This window comes from Camarhynchus parvulus, chromosome Z (genome assembly GCF_901933205.1).
Source record: "Camarhynchus parvulus chromosome Z, STF_HiC, whole genome shotgun sequence".
NCBI lineage: Eukaryota > Metazoa > Chordata > Aves > Passeriformes > Thraupidae > Camarhynchus > Camarhynchus parvulus.
In genome coordinates, this window is record NC_044601.1 from 30,999,221 (window position 1) to 31,006,848 (window position 7,628).

The following is a 7,628-nucleotide window of genomic DNA, read 5'->3' on the forward strand; positions in this document are numbered from 1 at the left end:
AAGAATTACACCCTAAATGCCTTGCTTCAGACATGAGTCATTGCTTCATTGTTGCATGAATACACCTATTCTTAGATTTAAAATAGCAAAGAGGACAAGTTGCTTGAGTCACTATCCTTTAAATTGTCTGAAATTGAAGATTAACAAGAATAAAGCAACATACTGCATTTCAACAAGGCAAAAAGGGAATTATTTTTAGATGTCTGTAGTTGATATTAGGAAGTATTTTATCAGCTGTACTTTTGCTAATCAAAAACTGAAACATGTCCCAGTTTTACATTTTGTCTGAAGATTATGTTGTAAAACAAAAATATATGTATATATCCTTTACAGGATAAGTTAATTCGGAGGATTATCCACTGTCAGTAAAATGCAAGCAAGACACATTACTCCAAAGGCTATCAGAGCATCAATAAGCTGCTACCATAAACTTGTTAACATGATAAGACAAAACATAACTGTATATAAAGAATTATAGAATGGTTGAGGTTGAAAGAGATCTGTGGAGGTCACCTGGTCCAACCTCCCTTCTCAGGCCTTAAACAAGCGTCCAGAACCAAGACTGTGTCCAGATGTCTTTTCAATTTCTCCAATCAAGGAAAGTTCACAGCCAGGTTGTCATAATCAACTTGGAATACGCCAGAACCATTTCCAAAAGTGTTATATTTCTGAAAGAAGAAGTCCATACAGCAGTGGCAAGATGTTGGAAGATTCTTTTAACTTTAGCACTGCGGTGTATGATCCCTAGATTTGTGGTTAATGCTTAGTTTTGTCTCCTACTCCTGTGACTAGTAAGTAATTTTCCAGCTAATGTTTCCTTATTTACTTGTATTAGTGATTAATATTTACTAGCTGATATCTTAATTTTGAGAACAAGGATTGTATGTCAGAGCAAAGAATGATCAGAGGAATACATTATGACTTGATGACATATTTGAGATGGTCAGAAGGAGAAAAGATTCATCAGAAGATCTGGAACCATATTCAAGTAAGTCTGTGGAAATAATTAGTATATATTCAAGTGATAATGATAATTAGCATGTATTCAAAAATGTGATTAATATGTATTGGTTTTAGGAATACAACCTGGTCTGATGCTTCCTTGCATGCATACTTTGAGGAAGATTCCAGCAGTGAATCTTGCATCCAGCAGTGCTAATATAGTAGTTGGCTTTCTAACCTAACTAGTTTGTTGGAGAGTTTATTTTTGGTTTTCAGTGGCAACCTCCAAATCCTTTTATGCTAGGGTTTATTATGTCTGGGTGGACCTCAACTTCTGCTGGTTCCTGGGGTCCTTCCTTCCCAGGCTGCAAAACTTTGTCCTTCCCTGCTTTGAACTTCATGTGGTTCCTCATGAAGCCCATTTCTTCAACTTGTCAGGAACCCTCTGGAAGGCCAAACAGCCCTCTGGTGTATCAGCTGTCCTCCCAGTTTTGTACTGTCAACAAACTTGCTGAATGCACACTCTGCTGAATGCAGACTGTATGAAAATGGACCGGATTGGTCCCAGACTTGATTTCTGGGATGAAGCATTGGTTATTGGCCTCCAACTAGACCCTGTGTCACTGATCACTAACCTCTGCCCCTCCCTATTCAGCCAGTTTCCAGATGAGGTTGGCTCATCCAGACCATAATTTATGAGCTTCTCTGTGAAGATCTTATGGGACACAGTGATGAAAACATTACTGAAGTCAAGGTAGAAAACAACAGCTGCTCTTCCCTTGTCTACCAAGACAGTCAACACATTCACCAAGATGACTTGGTGAATCCATGCTGACCGCTCACAATCCTCTTTATACTCAAACTAGTAATTTGGCCTCTAGACTATTATTAAAACTCTCTTGTTCTTTTCTGTTTGTTAGTAGTACTGCAATAAGGATGAAGTAAAACAACTATGTTTGTATTTTCCTGTTGCAAATTCTGTGCTCAGTTGCAATTGCTGAAACCTTTTGATATTACAACAGAAATTTGATCTAGGAAGGACTCAAATCAAGGTATGAGACGTCACTAGCACTGTCCAGTTCCTCTTATCCAATAGCATTTACCATCACGTCATGTGAACTGGGACTTCTGCATGCACCTTCAAGTGTTTAAAGATCCTCTTGACCTGGCAGGACTTTTCATATGCTCATGCTGAACTTTTCTTAAAGTTCAGGATTTTTCAGTCATGTTTCTCATGTTTATTTCCAAGAAATCTGGAAAATGGGCAGCAAAACTCCAGCTCTTTGTGTGTGGAAGGTGTTTTGCTGCCAAGAACAAACATGGATTTTAAGCCATCTTGGGCACAGATCAATGCTTTGTGACCTTTTAGCTGAACTTTTAAGCTATGTATTAATGTCTTCCTCTTTTCTCCCAAGCTGACATGTTACCTAAAAAAGTTCAGTGTACAAGCATGAAGCTCCTTGCCTATGCCTCAACTGCTGCTGAGAAAAAATTCCAACTATTTTGCTTGAAAGAATTCATACACATCTAGACTACCAAAAAGAAGAGCTTGAGCCTTGTTTGCTTTGCTTTTATTAACACAGTACAAAATACTATTTTTGTGGGGGTTTTTTCTTTCTTTGGGCACCCATATGAGGCCTATATTAAACCCATGCACAACCTTAATCCAGTGTGGTCTTTTTAAGCAGTAAAGATTCAGCACTTTTCTCCATGAAGTTGTAAAATTGAGTAAGACTGGATGCAAGCCAGCATGCTGAAGACCAAAAATTTTGTTTCTATCTCAGCCACCATTAGAAATTTCCCCTTGAGTCTATGGCTTTACTGTGTCTAGGCTTCTTGGCACCAGAATGGCTTAGCACAGTGGGGCTGTAGCTCAGAGGGAACTCCATGCACCATTATAAATTTCTACACACTATTTTTCTGGAGATTCTAGGGTCACCTTGTCTGATAGAAGTAATCACAGAACTATAAAACCAAATACCCTATTACTGCGCAGAGATGAGTAGCAGGCATATTGTTCTCAATACTTTTCTGAATGATAATAGACAAGGTCGTAGTCTCACACTTCTAGAAAAAAACTCCTCCAAAAGAAACACGCAGTAACGATGTTCACTAGGACTTTGCTATGTATTAGACAGAGTGAGAAATCATCCAAGGATACTGTAACAAAGCCTGAAATTTCCCATTTCAACCGCAGCAATTATTTGTTTCTGATTTGCATTCTGGCCTAGACTAGCAAACTGTCCCCGGATGTCACAGTCAGTCCTTGCCACTTGTCTTCCTGCTCACTCATAATCATCAATCCAAACATGGATACATTTTAACATCTCAACAACAACATAAACTCAAAGAAATCATATAGCAGCACAGACAGCCAAACATTATTATCTGAAAAAGGGGGGTAATTCCTGAAAACTGCTTTCTTCCTGGGCTGAAAAGGGAGCTTAACGCTCAGCATTACCTGCCGGGCTTTACTCAGATCCCTTCCCATACATGCATCTGGATTCTGAAAAAAAAGCCCCAGCCTGAGAGACCTCACCTGCTTGAGGTTAAAAAATGAGAGGAATAGAGTCTACATTTTGGACCTCAAGAGAGGGCAAGAGTCCTGCCTGAGTAGGTCCTGGTGGTATGTGAAGCTACCACACTGTTAACCCTTGCAGCTTAATACAAAGTTTTCAGAGCAGAATAAGGTGAGGTCAGGACACTACAATCAGGCAATGGTAGATAATTCTGAGACACCAGGCTAATTTAATGCACCTTGCCTTATTATAAAGGTCATGATATTAAGACTCAGGCATGATATTCAGTTCTACTGGGAGGCTTATGCTCAGCTGGTTTCTGTTCCACTTCATCAAATTTATTTCTGCTCCTGTACAATAGATTATTATAACTGCAAGCCACATGATTGAAGATAGGTTTCACTCAAACCAGGAGCTCCCCTGACAGCTGTGTGATCAGACCAGCTACTGAGCTGTGTAGGCACAAGAGCTCTGGAAGAAAGTGGTGCTACATATATAGTCAGCACTGGTTTATTATCCCAAATATTTAACCCAAGTAAAGCCCACATTTGTAGATTTAGAGGATCCAGGCATATTTTCCCACCCTTAAGCCACTACCCCTTGTTTTATGGCTCTTGCAGTTCTCAGAAATGTAAAGATGACCTTGTGAGACTTTGCATAGCCATGAGTTTTAATAATCTGAACCTGCTGTACAGTGGACTTCTGTGTAGTAGCCTTTCATGGAAAAGATTTCTACCAGGAAGCCAGGTCTTAATGCCTGCTTTCCAGCTTTGGCCCAAGCTTGGCATCTGTTGGCTCTGCCCCACATTGAATGGCACAATTGAATGAACATCCCTTGAAAGTATTATATGTCCTGAGCTGGGAATAGAGTTTGGCTTGCTGGATAACCTGCCCAATGGTCACTGCACCCCTTTCACCATGACAAGTGGCAGATGTACCCTAGATGTGGAGGAGGCTGTGTTGAGAGAAACTGGGAAGAATAATTCTCTTGAGTAAGGTAAAACAGAGAAAAAAACATGTTCTACCAGCACCTTAATGTAATTTTAAACAGCATTTGAGATAATATATTTTGTGTTTGTTGAAGGAATGTGAACCAAGTACCACATGCACATGGGAATGAGCCCAGAACCTCTGGCCCTGAAATTATGTGTTTCAAGGACTAATCAATGCCTCCACCTACCTCACAGTATATCACTGATGTTCACACATGTTTGCTTCAAAAAGTAACAGATGAGGCCCATCAAAGTCAGAAGAGAAGCCAAGGTGTTCCCACACTTGATGGTCCTGCAGAAAAGAGGCATGGGGCTCTTTCCGGCTATCTTGCTTCCAGTGTCTTTATTTCTAAAAAAATCAAGTGTTACACCAGCGTAATTGTGAAGCAACCATTCCAAGCAGAAAGTATGCTGTCTGCAGAAGAGGAAGCAGGTCATAGGATTAATGCAGGTCTGTAGAGGGTCTCTGCCTCAAAAGGCTACTACTCTAGCAGACCATATAGGACATACTTCCTAATTCTTTATCCTAGCTCTTCATGATGTGCAAAATCAGCAAAAAGAACCAAAGCAAATACTGCTCAGAGTAGGTCTGAATTAAATATGGTTTTCAAAACTCGCTGTACAAACTGAAGGATAAAAGGAAGGCTACAGGTCGCTGTTCATATGAAAAAGTGACTTGAGACAGGGATAAAAACATTTCCTGCCTCTGATGTGGGAAATATTCAGTAAGAATATGGCCACCATGCTGCTCCCTTCCAACTGGACCATTTTCTTATGCACAGCTTTGAGACTCATATCATATTCCCCTATACCCCATGCCTACTAAGTGAATTGCCAGAGCTGGGAACAAAATTTTTCCTTGCAGATGAGCTCATTTTATGATAGAGAGGTCCCTTCATGTGTGTAAGTTGGGTTTTCTGCAAGAGAGCAGACAGTTTTTACCACATAACTTCCATGTTTCTACATATGGGACATGTTGGAAAATTCATTTGCCTCGTATATCTTTATCTTATGTCACCCACAGAACAGTTTTGATCTTCTATCATAGTGTACTTGCATCTGTATAAAGTTCTTACAAGCTTCTGTTTGTGATGCCTTGTCTGATAGAGCAGCAGCAGGACGATCTCTGCTGTCATACCAGAGCTCTCTGATGTGTCAAAGGCCTCACACTGAGGGACAAATTTGTTGACCACCTTCCAATATTCTTCCTAGCTGCTTGTTACCACTTCAAGAGATGTTGTGTAGACCCTTTACACATTGCAAACTACTTTTCCTTCTTTTAATCTGAGAATTATCACTAATATTGTCACACTGAAATAGTGTTATTAATTACTATTTGTTTAAATTGGTGTCATGGTTTGACACTGGCACAATGCCAGTGCCCCATGAAAATATACTTCCCTGGTGTTTGCTGTGAGATGTGACCAGGAAATAAGCAAAGCAGGCCTCTACTTTAGAAAAAAAAAGTTTATTAACTAAACTACAAAAGGAAAAAAACCTACACACACACACACGCACACACACACCTGGAAAATGAAAACTCCACGAAAAGCATTTCCTCCTCCCCCCCCCCCCCACATTTCCAATACATCTTCCAAATTTCAAATCTCCATCCATCACCCTGTAAATACTCAATTTCAGTCCATCAAGAGGAGAGGAGTCTTTCTTGGGGCCATGGTGACTTCTTCCTTGCATGCCCAGCGCTCCCACCACTGGACAAGGAACAGAGCTGCTTCAAGGGTTATCCTTTTAAGGGTGCTTTGACCAGTTCCGAAAAAAAAAGCACAGTTTCCTCATCACTCTCGGGACCTCTTGTCCCCCCCATACTTGTCTACCCCCTGGGGCCGGGGGGTCTCCAAAACTGAACTCTCTCAGTTCTGAGCCATCGCCTCCCCCCTGCATGCAGCCTCTGTGTCGCGAGGAAGCACGGTTCTGTCCATGGCTGTACTAAAAAGAGTCCAGCAACCAACTACTCCATCATCTCTTTCCGGCCTCTTCTTTACTCTCCTAGCCTCACTCACTGCTCCGACTGTCATTCACTTGCTCATTTCTTCTTTATCATCCACTCCATCTCCCCTCCGGGAAAGGTCCAAATGCTCTGTGAGGTCTTCATCATCCAGAAAGGGGTTAACAAACTTCTGCACTCAGCCAGGCTCCTTCCTTGCTGCACTCCCCCCTTCCCCCTCCTTCTTCACAGGCTGATATCACTTCAAGGCCACAGGCCCATACCAGCTTTCCCTCTCTCGTCTTCTGGCTGGGGGGGGGGGGGCTGCCCAAATCTTCTCGGGGCCTCTCTCCCTCTGTCTGTCCTGGGGGGGGCTGCCCAGTGCCTCCTGGTGCCCCCACCACCCTTCCATCCTGAGGGGTCAGGCCTACCTCTGCCGGGCTGCAGGTTTCCCCTCCCCCGCCCAGCTCGAAGCCTGGCAGGGGAGGCCTTGCCTCTTTGCTGGCCGGAAATCAAAGAGAGAGCCCAAGGGAGTGCTCTGCTTCTAACCCCTGTGTTCTCAGAGGCGCATCCACCCTCAGTGGCCAAGCCTGGTGTCAATTTAAAATCTGAACACCTATTGGCCTCTGGCCACTCCATTCCCAGAAAACGTGCTTCCTGTAAACCCACGACATTCCACCCTTCGCCTCTGAGAACACACTTTTTAAAATTATTAACAAAATTACATACAATACACTTCTACAACTATCAAACTTCTATCTCTAGATTCTACTATGTACATGCTTTGTTCTTATTCCTTTTTGATCCCATCTCACAGCTTTAGCTTCTCACTCTCTCCCTCTCCTCAAATTCGATTTCCCGGTCAAGGGGAACCAAAAATGTCATGGTTTGACACTGGCACAATGCCAGTGCCCCATGAAAATATACTTCCCTGGTGTTTGCTGTGAGATGTGACCAGGAAATAAGCAAAGCAGGCCTCTACTTTAGAAAAAAAAAGTTTATTAACTAAACTACAAAAGGAAAAAAACCCACACACACACACACGCACACACACACCTGGAAAATGAAAACTCCACGAAAAGCATTTCCTCCTCCCCCCCACATTTCCAATACATCTTCCAAATTTCAAATCTCCATCCATCACCCTGTAAATACTCAATTTCAGTCCATCAAGAGGAGAGGAGTCTTTCTTGGGGCCATGGTGACTTCTTCCTTGCATGCCCAGCGCTC